Below are 10,018 nucleotides of genomic sequence, written 5' to 3' on the forward strand. Positions count from 1 at the left end.
TGACATATCTGTGTAAAGAAAAAAGGAAGGGAGGAGAAATGGGGGAGGTAGAGAAAGGAAAAGTTCTCTTTCAAAAGATAAATGTGTGTGCATGTGTGTTGTGTACACACCTGTGTGCATGCTCACACATGGATGCATGTATATAATTTCAAAATCTTCACTTACAACGTTAAAAACAAAACAGAAAGTGTTTTTGAAAATTAAAAACAGAAAAATACAACAACTGAGTTGGGAGGAGATGATAAAACAGAATTTATTGTTTACGTAGTACTAGACCCTTTCCACGTTATTCTACTTAATGCTTGCGGCAGTCCTGCAAGACAGGGAGTGTGATTCCCATTTTTTATGTAAGCAAACTGGATTTCAGAGATTTTACGTGGCTTATTAACATTGCCCAACTTACAAGCGGTGTTTAAACCCAGTTCACGTGGATTGAAAACTTGAGTTCTCTCCTTAATTCTTGGATACTCTGAGAATTCCATGGAAAACATTCAAGACACTGTATCTTTTTCCTTCTCTGAAGACTGAGCATAATGACATTTAGGCTTTCATCTTAAAACAATACTTATCTCTCTATCTCTATCTCTATCTCTAGCTCTCTATTTTTTTTTTTTTTTTTTGTGGAAGGTAATTTAGCAAGGTGCTTTGTTTATGGGAGAAAAACCCCAATCATACTATAAAGATATTCATCCTTGAGAACAAAAGTAGACAATAGATTGGATGTTAATTGAGGCAGATGCCTATGAGAATAATTTGAAGTAATCTCGGAGCAGTAAAAAGTAGTGAGCGCTCTTTCCTCTCCAAATATGCTCTCCGAATATGGAGCAAGAACCCCATAATGGAACCCCTGTTCTGTCCAAAAAGAGAGTCCTTCAAACAGATCAACTCTTCAAAGTTCACTCTTACATGCCACAAAGTAAACAATGTACCCAATAGTTATCTCACTTCATTGTCATTAAATTTTTACAGCATGCATCAACTATCCACAGCATTCATGGGTTTAGGAACCAGGAGTGAATATACAACTGATGTGAAAACAAGATGAAAAAAATGCAAATTATATATATGGAATGACTGGAGCAATAACTTGCGTAAGTATCACATTGATATGAATTCAGAAGAGAGGAGCATTACAGTTTGTCTATTATCTTTTTCATTCCATTCTAAATTATCCTCCATTCTAGGATATTAATTATTATTAATAACATTTTCATTCTATTTTCCTTCTTTTGAAATGTTAGGATAGTCTAATTTTGATATCAGAGAATTTTCTCAATTTTTATCTTGTGTTTCAAGCATAAAATAACTTTTTCATTTTCTCCTTTTATCAAGTTAAATGTTGGGCTCTTGCCCTGTGCTGAAAACTCAGGAGGTGAGAGCACCAAAATGTGGGAAGGGTTATACCGATTCATTAACCAATGCTGCTGAGCTAATTTGAGTTTCAAAAAACTTCTGCCTTTACTGACTTAAAACAACCATTTTTTAAAATACTAACTCAAATTAGAATTTTATCTCTTAGGTTATTTATTTCTAAATAAGTGAATATTTGAAATAAAGACTGTCTCAATAGCAAGTCTTATGCCATATCAAGCAATTAACTTCAGCTCTATCTTTTGTTATCATTGCATTTGGTTATAGTTCTCTAGAAAGATAAATAAGAAATCTTAAGAACAGATTTTGCTTCTGGTAAAGCTGTTAGCAGATTGACTATTCCAGAGATATTTGCACCAACATACATATTCTCTTTTCCTCCCTCTGGGAACTGGGACTGTGCCTCCTTTCCTCAAATTTGGGTGGAGCCTTGCGACTGTCCTGACTGTAAACAAATATTACAGAAATGATGCTATTTGGTTTCTGAGTCTAAGACATAATAGAGATACAGCTCCGCTTCACTCTCTCTCTTGGATATGTGCCCTCAAAACCCAGCCACTTTGCTGTGAGGAAGCCCAAACTAACCCATGTGGAGAAACCACATGAAGAAGGCCACAAATGGAGAAACTGAGGCCCCCAGCCAAGAGCCATCATCAATTACTAGACACATGAGTGAACAAGCCTACAGCTGATTTCATCAGTCTTTTTTATTAAAAAGTATTTTATTTATTCATGAGACACACACACAGAGAACAGAGACACAGGCAGAGGGAGAAGCAGGCTCCCATGGGGAGCCTGATGTGGGATTCATTCCCAGGACCCCAGGATCACGCCCTGAGCCGAAGGCAGGCGCTCAACCCCTGAGCCACCCAGGAGTCCCACCATCAGCCTTTGAGCTGCCCTAGTTTTACACCCAGTGGAGCAGAAGTGAGCTGTCCTCATTGAGCTCTGTTCAGGGAGCAGGTTTGTGAGCAAAATGGGATATTAGGATTGTTTTAAATTGAGTTTTGCTGTGGTTTGTTGCAGAAATAGTAACTATTACGATTGTATTACTCATAAATTAGATAAAGGCTGATTCATTTTTCTTCTAAATACAAAGATAACCAAGTATTTAACATTTGGTGTCCAAGTATTTAACATTTGATGCGTTGCCACCTCTCTTTAGAATCTCAAGCGATTGGGAGTGACTGTCTGGGATCAGCATCATAAGATGATGCAGCTCTGGATTGTTTTCTAACAGTGATAAGGAGATAGCGTGTAAGAAACAATAAGATGTTTTTCTTTTCAAACAGCTTCAAACGTTTGATCTAAACATTTTCATTTCCCTGCCAATTGCTTTTAGTTTTAAGACTTTATTTTTAGAGCAGTTTTAAGTTCATAGCAAAATCGAGAGGGAGTGCCAGAGAATAGCCTTACACCCCTTATTCTCACACATTCATAGCCCCCTCATTATCAACACCCCTCACCAGAGTGGTACATACCTTATACATGATGAACATACACTGACACATCATAATCAACCAAAGTCAATGGTTTACCTTAGAGTTCGCTCTTGATATTGTACAATCTATGGGTCTAGACAAATGCACAAAGCATGCGTCCATCATTACAGCATTGTACAGAGTATTTCCACCGCCCTAAAAATTCTCTGTGCTATGCCTATTCATTTCTCTCCCGCCCCCAATCCCTGACAAACACTGATATTTTTACTGTCTCCATAGTTACACCTTTTCTGGAATGTTGGATAGCTGGACTCACACAATATAGAGTCTTTTCAGATTAGCTTCTTTCACTTAGTAATATGCATTTTAAGAAGTTCCTTCATGTCTTTTCATAACTTTATAGCCCATTGCCTTTTAGCACTGAATACCATTCCATTGTCTGGATGTGCCACAGTTTATTTATCCATTCACCTGCCGAAGGACAACTTGCTTGCTTCCAACTTTTGTCGATTATGAATAAAGCTGCTTTCAAGATCTGTACACAGGTTTTTGTGTATAGTTTCCAACTCCTTTGGGGAAATAGCAAGGGGAGTGATGCTGAAACATACGCTAAGACTGTGTTTAGTCTTGTAAGAAACCACAGGACTGTCTTCCAAAGTGGCTGTACCATTTTACATTCACATCGGCAATAAATGAGAATTCCTTTTGCTTCACATGCTCCACTAGCATTTGGTGTTGTCAGTGCTACAGATTTCGGCCATTCTAATGGGTGTGTAGTGGTATCTCATTGTTTTAATTTCCCTTTCCCTAATGACATAGAGTGTGGAATATCTTTTCATATGCTAGTCTGTCATCTGTATGCCTTCTTTGATGAGGTGTCTGTTAAGATCTTTGGTTCATTTTTTTAGATGGGTTGTTTGCTTTCTTATTATTAAGGTTTTTTTAAAAGATTTTATTTATTTATTTAAGAAAGAGGTGGGGAGGAGCAGAGTGGGTGGGAGAAAGACAAGGAGACTCCACACTGAGCATGAGCCTGATGCAGGGCTTGATCTCACAGCCCTGAGATCATGACCTGAGACAAAACCAAGAGTGGAACACTTTAGCGACTAAGCCACTCAAGAGCCCCTCTTATTAAGTTTTAAGAATTCTTTGTATATTTTGGATAACAGTCCTTTATCAGATGTATTTTTTAAAAAAACATTTTCTCCTAATCTGGATTACCCCCTCATTTCTTGGGCACTGTCTTTTCCAGAAGTTTTCATTTTAATGAAGTCCAGTTTAGCTGTTTTTTTCTTGCATGAAAAGTAACTTTGGTGTCATATCTAAAAAGTCATTACTATACTCAAGATCATTTAGGTTTGCTCCTGTAGTGTCTCTAGGAGTTTTGTAGCTTTGCTTTTTATCTTTAGGTCTATGATCCATTTGGAGTTTTTGTGAAGGGTGTTAAGACGTGTGTCTAGACTCTTTAAGTCTATGATCCATTTAGTTTTTGTGAAGGGTGTAAGATCTGTGTCTAGACTCTTTTTTTTTTTTTTTTTGCTGTGGCTGTCCTATTGTTTCAGCATCCTTTGTTGAAAAGACTACCTTTATCTTTACTCCATTATATTGCCTTTGCTCCTTTGCCAAAGATTAGTTGACTATATTTATGTAGGTCTGTTACTGGACTATCTGTTCTGTTACATTGATCTATTTGTCAATTATTTTGCCAAGACCACAATCTTAAATTAACTATAGCTTTAGTAAGTCTTAAGTCAGGTAGTGTATGTCCTCCAACTTTATTCTCCTTCAATATCATGCTGGCTATTGTGGTTTTCTGCCTCTCCATATAAACTTTTGAACAAACTTGATATACACAAAAGATAACTTGCTGGGATTTTAATTTGGGTTGCATTGAATCCAAATCAATGACAAGCTGGGAGGAACTCATTGTCTTTGTCCTTGGATTTGCACAAGTAAATAATAATAGTAATACCATCTGTAATAAAGTTAGAATTAAATCCTATAAAGAGGGCTGCCCATCTGGGATCTATCATGCCTAAATATGGGATCCATATTTTTTTTTAGTATTTAATTTATTTATTCATGAGACAGAGAGAGAGAGAGAGAGAGAGAGACTGGCAGAGGGAGAAGCAGGCTCCATGCAGGGAGCCTGTGTGGGACTCTATCTTGGGTCTCCAGGATCAGACCCTGGGCTGAAGGTGGCACTAAACCGCTGAGCCCCACCCTGGGCTGCCCTGAGATCCATCTTGTCTAAATATTTGTCTACAGTAACATCTGGAGGGATTGGAGCTTCGTGAAAACCAAATAAAAATATTAAAAAGAGATTATAACCTATTAAATGTATGCTTAATGTATTCTAGCAAATAGTTAAGATAATTTATTTAATAAAAGAGAACCTTAGAGTGTTCTTTAAATATTTTCTAAATTTAAATTTAATTAATTAACATATAATATATTATTGGTTTCAGAGGTAGAGGTCAGTGATTCATCAGTATTATATAATACCCAGTGTTCATTACATCATGTGCCTTCCTTAATGCCCATTACCCAGTTACCCCATCCCTCAAACCCCCTCCCCTCCAGTGACCCTCAGTTTGTTTCCTATGATTAAGAGTCTCTAATGGTTTGTCTCCCTCTCTGATTTCACCTTGTTTTATTTTTTCCTCTTCCTCTATGATCCTCTATTTTGTTTCTTAAATTCCACATATGAAATGAGATCATATGATAATTTTCTTTCTCTGATTGACTTATTTCACTTAGCATAATATCCACTCCTTCTAGCCACATTGCAAATGGCAAGATTTCATTTTTTGATGGCTGAGTAGTATTCCATTGTGTGTGTATGTGTGTGTATATAATATATATATACTACATCTTCTTTATCCATTCATCTGTCAATGGACATCTGGGCTCTTTCCATAGTTTGGCTATTGTGGACATTGCTACTATAAACAATGGGGTGCAAGTACCCCTTTGGATCACTACATTTGTATCTTGGGGTAAATACCCAGTAGTGCCATTGCCGGGTCTTAGGGTAGCTCTATTTTCAACTTGTTGAGGAGCATCCATACTGATTTCCAGAGTGACTATACCAGCTTGCTTTCCCATCAACAGTGTAAGAGGATTCCTCTTTCTCCACATCCTTGCCAACATCTGTCATTTCCTGACCTGTTAATTTTAGCCATTCTAACTGGTGTGAGGTGGTATAGTGTTCTTTTTTTTTTTTTTTCTTTTTTTTGTGGTATAGTGTTCTAACACTAATTTTCAGTTTTCTATTTTTACAAGTTGGAATTCACATGTGTTTAAAAGATTTTTCTCTTTTCTAGTTTTTTGGATTTCTCTTCATCTTGAGTCACTTGTCCACTAATGTGGTGCAATTTTTTCAAGTTGACAGACTCACATAAGATTTTTTTCAACAGTTCTTGAATAAGAATTTTTTTCCAATATCAACTATAAGAGGGAAGTGACATCACCAAGATGGAGACATAGGTTATTTCTCACTTTGCTCCCCCTCACAGAAAGAACAACTAACAAATATTCAAAGGCAAGATATCCCTGAGAGAATTCTAGAATATGGGGGTGAGAATGAAGTACATCCTGCACCACAGAGACCAGGACACACTGCATTGGAGGGGTGAGGGGAACAGCTGCATGTTGACCACATTGCCTTTCCCCTAGGCCAGCGTGGCACCATCCAGAGCTCTCCCCTGAGCCTGCAGTTTCTCCAGTGGGAAAAGAGTACCCCAGGGAGACAATCAGTAACCCCACGCCAGCATTGGGGGTCACTTTCGAGGGGCCCATCTCTAATCTTGCCTCCCTGGGACTGCAGGAGAATCTGTGGGGCTCAACCACTAAGGACCTACAACAGAGAAGGGGGAAGGGAATCTCAGTTTGCCCTTGCCCAGGCAAGGAGATGAGTCACAGTGCCACCCGCTGTGGAAAGTGTCTTCAGCCCCTTCTGACCCGAAGAGCTGGTGACAACTCCTGGAAGCAATGTGGCCCAGTGGTGTTCAAGCAGAGAGGAGGTCGGACAAAACTGATTGCCAGGGAACAAAGCCAGTACCAGGCTTGGAGCACTCTCATGCAATATATGGGCAGGGCCATTGATTCACAGCCACAGCTGAGGGATCACCTGGCCCCTCTCAGCTCAAGAGCCTGTTTGGGAAATTGAGAGGAGCCTAGAGATCCCCTCTCTTTTCTGTCCAGGCTAAGGAGCTTAGAACAGCCCCATTCACTGTGAAGGGTGTCTTCTGGCCCCATCTGACTGGAAAGGCTGGCAACAACTTATAGAAGCTGTGCAGCCTAGCAGCACTTGAGCTGAGAGGTGGGCAGGCAGAGCCAATGTTTGTAGAACACAACCAGAGGCTCTGTTTGGTCAGGTAACTTGGGATGCATATCAGCTTGGGTCAAGACAACAAAGAGCTTTGCCAGATTAAGAGCTGCCTCTTCCATTGCGCCTGGGCAGGAATCTAATTCATAGCCCCCACTCATTGCTGAACACAGCCTTCAGCCTGTTTGACCAGGGAGCCTACCCAGAGCACAGGGGAAGCGACATAGCCCATTCAGCAGCCTCACAGAGAGTGGTACTTGAATAGAGAGCACATACAGTGGCTTTCTGTAGAGCAAAACTGGTGGCTTCGTTTGACCATCAAATTCAGTGTACCCTCTGGCCTTATTCGGGTCCCCCAAACAATGAACTGTACAGCCCCTGGGTCCCATCCTGCTGCCCTGCCAGGGCAAGGAAGCTAATTTATAGCCCTGCCCTCCCATTACTGAATATAGTGTCCAGTCTTTGACCAGAGAATCCAGGCAACTGCAAAGCCCATCCTACAGCCATACTTGGGTAGGGAACCAGGCCAGCAGTCCTATCCAGTTGTTCTCAGCCAGTGGCACACATATGTCATCCCCATTCCTGGAGCTTGAACAGTTGCTTCACCCCAAAATAGACCACAATAGCAGGCCCCACCTGCCCAAGGACATTACCAGAAGACACATCCAGAAACCCAAATTGAGCTGATTGGTAAAGAAGTATCTCCTCCAGAGCAAATCTGTAAAATCTGGAAGAGGAGCCCCATTACTCAGATATATAGACACCAATATAAGGAATCAGGAATCACAAAAAATCAGGTAAGTATGACACCACCAAAAGAAACTAATAAAACCACAATAACTGACCCTAGAGAAATTGAGATCTATGGACTATCAGACAAAGAATTCAGAATAATCCTCTTCAGGAAGTTCAGCAAACAACAAGAAACACAGACAACAAAATTAGGAAAACAATGCATGAACAAAATGAGAAATTTGACAAGGAAAGAGCAAACATAAGACAAACAAACATAAACCCACCAGAAATTCTAAAGTTGAACAATACAGCAAACAAACTGAAGAATCTGAAACCAACAAAATCAGAATTGAGAGTCCACAAATAAACCTAAATACGGTCAGCTAGTATTTGACAAGGGAGCCAGAAATACTCATTGGTGAAAATACTGTCTTTTCAATAAACGGTGCTGGGTATTCACGTCTAAAAGAATGAAACAGGACCCATATCTCTTATGAATGAATCATTCACAAAAATTAACTAAAAATGGATTAGACTTAAATGTAATCCCTGAAAGCCATGAAACTCCCAGAAGAAAACACAGCTATGAGGCTTTTTGGCATAGGCCTTGGTAATGATTTTTTTCAACTATGACACCAAAAGTACAAGCCAAAAATAAATAAATAAATAAACAGGTAGAATGACATCAAACTAAAAAGCTTCTGAAGAGCAAAAGATATTATCACCAAAGTGAAAATTGGGAAAAATTTCACAAACCAAATGACCCCTGATAAAGAACTCAAACAGCTCAGTAGCCAAACAGACAAACACAAATGTTCCAATTAAAAAAATGGGCAAAAAACTTGAATTGACATTTCTTTAAGGAAGAGACACAGAAGGCCAACTAGTTCATGAAAGATGCTCAACATCAGGAGTCATTATAGAAATGCAAATTAAAACCACAATGAGATTTCATCTCACACCTGTTAGCATGGCCATTATTCAAAGACTAGAGGTCACTAAAGCTAGTGTAGATGTGGAGAAAAGGGAACCATCGTGGACTGCTGCTGGTGGGATTATAAATTGGTGCAGACTCTGTGGAAAACAGTATAGGGAATCCCCACAAAATTAAACATTGAACTACCATATGATCCTGCAATTCCACTTCTAGGAATACATTCAAAGGTAACGAAAACACCAGCTAGAAAAGGTATTTGTGCTCCTTGTTCATTGCAGCATTACTTACAAAAGAAAAGACATGGAAACAACCTGAGTGTCTATTGGTGGACAAATAGATAAAGAAGCTGTGGGATACACATGCAATGTAATATTATTTAGCCATTAAAAAAAATGAGGAAATCCTACCATTTGTGACAACATGGATGGATCTTGAAGGCATTGTACTAAATGAAGTAAGTCAGATAAAGACAAATGCTATATGATATCACTTATATGTGGAATCTAAACAACAAACCAAACTCTTAGAAAAAGAGATCAGTCTTGTGGTTATTAGAGGAAGAGTGTGGAGGGAGGGGAAATTGGAGGAAGGTGGTCAAAAGGTACAAACTTCCAGTATAAAATAAATAATTTCGAGGTACATAATATAAAACATGATGGCTAAAGCTAACACTGTGGTGTGATATATAAGAAAGTTAAGAGGGTAAATCCTGTGAATCCTCATCGCAGGGAGAAAATCTTTACCTTTTCTCTTTTTTTCTTTCTTTTCTTTGTATCCATATAAGAAGGTGCATGTTAGCGGAACCTATTGTGGTAAACACTTCGCAATTCATGTAAATCAAACCATCAGGCTGTATACTTTAAACTCCTACTCCGAGGCACGTCAGTTGTTTCTCAATAAAACTGGGGTTTGATTCTTCCAATATTCTCTACAAACAGCCTCTTCTAGTCACTCAGCAATCAGCCCAGGAATGTTCCAGCCCTGTTGTCCACTCTGAGTGGCTCTATGGGATCATTCTTCTGCCTCCTTCATGTCCTATCTAAGCTGTGATGAAGTGGTGAAAGCTCTTATCTCCTTCTAGCATGAAAAATATTTCCATGATTGAGTTTCCAAGCTGAAATTGATCCCCCTTTGAGCAGAAACATGAATATCATTTATGCCTTCTGGTTAATTTTATGAAGAGTCCACCTAGGCAGCTCAGCT

Source organism: Vulpes lagopus, chromosome 16, assembly GCF_018345385.1.
Source record: "Vulpes lagopus strain Blue_001 chromosome 16, ASM1834538v1, whole genome shotgun sequence".
Taxonomy (NCBI): domain Eukaryota; kingdom Metazoa; phylum Chordata; class Mammalia; order Carnivora; family Canidae; genus Vulpes; species Vulpes lagopus.